Source organism: Salvelinus alpinus, chromosome 33, assembly GCF_045679555.1.
Source record: "Salvelinus alpinus chromosome 33, SLU_Salpinus.1, whole genome shotgun sequence".
Classification (NCBI taxonomy): Eukaryota; Metazoa; Chordata; class Actinopteri; order Salmoniformes; family Salmonidae; genus Salvelinus; species Salvelinus alpinus.
Genome location: NC_092118.1, coordinates 15,775,852 through 15,781,567, shown reverse-complemented (window position 1 = coordinate 15,781,567; position 5,716 = coordinate 15,775,852). Strand labels below are relative to the sequence as shown.

General features: G+C 44.2%; 1 pseudogene; it reads left to right on the top strand.

The window, feature by feature from the left end:
• The first annotated feature begins 3,804 nt into the window (after positions 1-3,804).
• On the top strand, positions 3,805-5,469 carry LOC139562861 (piggyBac transposable element-derived protein 4-like; annotated as a pseudogene).
• Positions 5,470-5,716: the final 247 nt, after the last annotated feature.

Sequence of the window (5,716 nt, the reverse complement as noted above, 5' to 3'; positions counted from 1 at the left end):
AAGTTGCTACTGTTGCAAAGAGAGATCAAGAATGAGGCTGGGACCTGTTTGCATGGGTAAAAACTAGCATGGGGATCTTTGGAACTCTCGTGTTGCAGTGTCTCCTGGTGCTGGTTGGATTCCTTTTGCTGTCCTTCTGTCTGTTCTCATGCCTGACGGCCTTGGTGAGGAGATTGTGTCAAACACCGATATCTCCTTCCCACCAGACGGTCATGACAGTGGTGAACTTAAATAACCTGACTGATCTCACCACTGCCTCCCCCTTCATTGGGGATGCAGATTGCCCTATGGGAGACGATAGTGCCCGATCCCTACACCCCTCCTTCTTTCCCAGATTATTATTATTAAGTTATCCTTCAGGAGTTCCATTTAGATTACCCCTTTTTGTGTAAAAATGCCAATTTCCCAGAAACCAGAGGGTTTTAAGTTCTGTCTGACAACAGCTCAGATATATCATGTATGGTGATTGGTTTCCATAGTATCAAAGGGGGAATTGTGGTGGCAAAATGTGGGGGGTAAGCTAAATTGGAACTCTTGAATGTTGTATTCTGTCCTTGCATGAACTGCATCTCATAGACTCCTATGTCTGATATCTGTCTGCACCCTAAACACAAGACCATTGTTTTCTGTAACTGTTGCTTGCATTAAAAAAACTGTTGTGGAACCACTATCTGTACTCTGAGTTCTTCCCTGGCAGAGACAGACCTCCCTAGCAATTACTAGATTAAAGGTTTACTATTATACTCATAGTCTTTGCCTACTCTTTGGATAAGATTTCCACAACAGTCGAAACATCTATTTCATTCATTTTGAATTCAGGCTGTAACAAAACAAATTGTTGGATAAGTCAAGGGGTTTGAACACTTTCTGGAGGCTCTGTACGCGTGTCATACGTTGGTGTCAGTCATCACAGTATATTGCCTTCTCGATCCCTTTATGTAGCTTTGTATCACCTGACATGACTGTCCATACTCTACTAACGTACCGTACATGTACTACATGAAGGGATAAAAACAGATTGAAATGCTCGCTAACTGACCAGAGATGAATTGTGCAATAGACGACCCACCGTAAGAAATGATCTATTCCACTGCGGCTGCCTCTCTCACTCATGATGTCATGGCGAAATGAAGTTCCCACAGTGACAGGCGCTTGGGGGCCGCTGGGGCTGACATATGATACCTTAGCTGTACATTCCACCCAGAGGTGACCTCAGCATTTGAGGGGTTAGTAGTCCAGGCCAGAGCCTGGTGCTTTCCTGCTTGTTCAAAGCTGATTGATATGTTGATTTTGCAATAGTTAGCATAATGACATGGACTGATTTAGATGATTTTGCGCAGTTTGTTTATTGACAGTGAATAGCTCATGAACATTTTACATGGAGACCTGTGTTTGCTGACCCTTGGAAACTAAGTGCTGGTTACAGATGAAATGGGGCGTCCGCCCAAGCTATTACATCAACTTCCACTGATGACACCACTCCAGATTGGCTGGAGGTTGGAAATGGATGTGCTGTGAGTCACACAAACCCTTCCAAACTGATAATGGCTTTGAGAAGGACGAAAAATATGTCTTGTCTAAAACTCCATTCGGCAAACATTGGGAGTATCAGATTAAAAAAAGGAGAGAGAGGAGAAAAAAACGCTTTATGATAAAAGGGCATTAATGATGTTTTGCATGGAGGCTTCGAATATATAATGCTTAGCAGATTTACATTTTCAGATGGATTTTGGAACCGGGCTACAAAGACGTGCAATTGTGTTTAGTTGATTTCATTTTGATTTCATAGCCTGTGGTTCTGTGGGTGTTAAAACATATTATCAGAGAGAGAGAGAGAGAGATAAGGCTCATTCTTTTATTAATGTTGTGACCGTTGTTCTCTGAGGAACAACCTGACCCTGGCCCTGTGTGGAGTCACAATGCTGGCGGTGTAGATGAACAGCTGTGCTTGTTCGGAGGACAAACAGCGTTATCAAAATCATATTTACACCTGGGCAGTGGGCGGCCCTCTCCATTTAAGTGGTCTTAATTTCCCTGCCATTTGAATGAATGTCAGAAAAGCTCGCTGCATAACACTACTCTCCAGGAATGGAATGTCTGCCTAGCTGGAACAGCTGGCACAGAGTGCTTATCAATGTGCCACAGCTGATTACGCCCGGGCCTCCGTCGATCTCCTCTTGCCTTCTTCAAAAGCGTTGGAAAGGAGGATAGGCGGATGGTTCCCGCCACATCCCATCTCTGAAATAGGCAGCACATTTGTCTCCCCACCATGCTATCAAATTCAGGCAGCTAGCCTAGGCTGGGAGGCTGAGAGGAGAGGGCTATCAGGGAGTGGGTATCTGATCATGGAGCATGACACGATTAATGATAAAGTTGCTGAGGAGTGGGGTCAAGAAGCATAGAGGAAATGACTTAATCTTGCGGTGTGGGGGGATGAAAGTCAGATGGTCAGTAGTGAGATGCCCCTCCAGGGAGCACCCCCCGCCCTGGACATATCCATAAAATGTATGAAAAATTATTAGGCTGTGACTAATTGCCCGTTTAGTGTCGCAGAAAGTTGTTAAACAGACCATTGGCTTTTAATACCCAAAGTAAGGAATGGGATTAATTAAGCAGAAATGTATTCTTCTAGCCTGCCAAGTACCTTTCTCTACACTCTCTAAAAACACTGTGTGATGGGGCTCCTCAGACCTTGGGGAAATAGCTGGTAATGGTCTGAGAATGGATCTCCACTCTCAATTCACCAGTCCAGTCAGAGTGAGGGGATGAATGAGGGCAATAAGTACATGAGCCACTGACACTAAAAAGGTAGCGGAAGCAGAAAATGAAAGTGGGAGCGAAGGATGTAGGATATATTACTATCCAGTTCCTGTTCCTGTTCCCTATAATCATAATCCATACATTTTGATAGGAGAGAAAAGAGAACATGACACACAGAACTGCTTCAAAGAGACTGAAATGAACAGTGACTACTTAGAAGAGCATTTTACAGCATGTAAAAATGAACACTGGACAGCTCGGCTAAGATATATTGTAGAGTATATGAGTATTTTGAGGAAACAGATTATTTGGCATTAAACCCAGGTCAGAACATCATGGTGAGAACCTTATGAATTAGACCCAGCTAGCGCATAACATTCTAAGAACCATATTTTTCTTGGTGGGTATTTCAGTACTTCAGCATAACGTTTTCTACAGGTTTCCTCATGGTTCTATCCTGTTGTGTTACGGTCGAATTGGACCGATTTACAAGTTCTCTCTTTGAAAAATGTAGTTAATTTAATATGATTGTCATAAGGTTCCCTGACTTTGAACACACAAAATACATTTTCATGATTTTCATAACATTTGGGTGTTTTATTTAACTTTGGTACACCTGTGGTGTACACACACACACACACACACACACACACACACACACACACACACACACACACACACACACACACACACACACACACACACACACACACACACACACACACACACACACACACACACACACACACACACACACACACACACACACACACACACACACACACACACACACACCTCACTTCCCTTCTTGGCTTCCATGGCAACCCCCACGGGAACCTTTCCCCAATAGAATGTTTCCCACACGGGAACCACACCTGTTGGCATTCTCACAGACAATCGCAACACTGTTTCAATGATATATAGAACTTTTCTTGCAGCTCTGGTATATAAAGCTTTTTTGAGACCTTGCTCACAATTCATTCTGTGGCAGCACAATGACCAAACGATATACTGTATGTGAGACTCTTGATCATATCTTTGATAATGACACTGGTGAGGAGGAGAGAGGCCAGGAAACTGACAGTGAAGATGCATTAGAGGAGGAAGTGTCAGAAGTTGAAGACAACACAGAATATGATCCAGACCAAGAGACAACTGACTAGGAACAATACAGTGATGAGGAAGAGGGCCCTGCTGAGGTTGTTGTTACATTCCGGTCAAATAATGGGAATTTGTCCTGGTCTTCATCCCCACCTAAGAGGAGAGGTCGGCTGTCGGCTGAAAATGTTATCAGGATGACCCCAGGGCCAACGAGATACGCCATATCCGGGGGTGATGACATGAAATCCTGCTTCAAACTGTTGCTGACAGAGTCAATCGAAACTATAGTGATAAACATGACCAACTTGGAGGGGAGACGTGTTTACAAAGACAACTGGAACGAGGTAGACCAGACAGACGTCCAAGCAGACGTGGGTCTCTTGATTTTGGCTGGTGTGTAAAGATCCAGAAAGAAATCTACCACCAGTTTATGGGATGCAGAGTCTGGTAGGGAAATTGTTCGTGCCACTATGTCACTCCAGACATTTCATGTGTTGTCACGAATGATTCGCTTCAACAACCGTGATACAAGACCAGGCCCGTGTCAACAAGACAAGCTGGCAGCGATCAGAGAGGTTTGGCACAAGTGGGTGGAGCGCCTGCCACTCATCTATAACCCAAGTCCAGATATCGCAGTGGATGAGCGTCTGATCGCTTTTAGGGGACACTGCCCATTCAAACAGTACATGCCAAGCAAACCATCTAAATATGGAATTAAGATATGGGCAGCATGTGATGCCAGGACAAGTTATGCCTGGAACATGCAGGTTTACACCAGGAAATCTTCTGACGGTGTTCCTGAAAGGAACCAGGGGCAGCGGGTGGTTCTAGAAATGACTGCAGGTCTCCAGGGGCACAACATAACATGTGCATTTTTTTTTACCTCATATGCTCTTGGTCAGGAGCTGCTCCAAAAGAAATGACCATGGTGGGGACTGTCAGAAGGAACAAGCCTGAGTTGCCTACTGCTTTACTCACTACCAAGGACAGGGATTGTTTTTCCTCTAAATCTGCCTTCACCGATACACACACTCTTGTGTCCTACTGCCCGAAGAAAAAGAAGAATGTGCTCCTGATGACAACTCTGCACAGCGATGCCGCTGTGAATATCAGGGTAGACAGGAAACCCAACGCTGTCCTGGATTACAACAGGAACAAAGGGGGAGTTGACAACCTTGATGAGGTATGTGTACTTTTTTTTCTATTACCAGATTGTTTTATCTGCATCATAAAAATAAGACATGTTGTTGTTTGGTGAAATGCTCATTGAATTTGTGAACAATATGGAGGCAATTCTATTCATTTGAATATGTAAATATGTTTCAGATGTGATAAATTAAAACAACGCTTTGATGCAATTTTTCACGTTACTATGCAAGCCATGAAGTATCACTTGTATGTACTCATTATTTTATTTACTTACTTTTGCAGGTTACTGGCACATACTCTTGTAAGAGGATGATGGCACGTTGGCCCATGGTGGTGTTCTTCAACATCCTAGATGTGTCGGCCTACAAGGCGTTTGTGGTGTGGATGGAGGTGATTTCAGGCTGGAAGCAGGGGAAATTCTTCAAGAGGAGTGTAACGATCGTCCTGGAAAGAAGGTGACCAAAACGCAGCGGGGTAAGTGTTCATATTAATTTAATAAATTATAATGAACACTTACCCCGCTGCGTTTTGGTCACCTTCTTTCCAGGACGAATGTTACAGAACTACCCACCACCAAAGGACCAAGCAGCGTGGTGGAATGGACTCCTGGACATGGGAGGAAATCTTGGACGGCAAGGGACCCTGGGCACAGCAGGGAGAGTATCGCCGTCCTAAAGAGGAGCTGGAGGCAGCTAGAGCGGAGCGG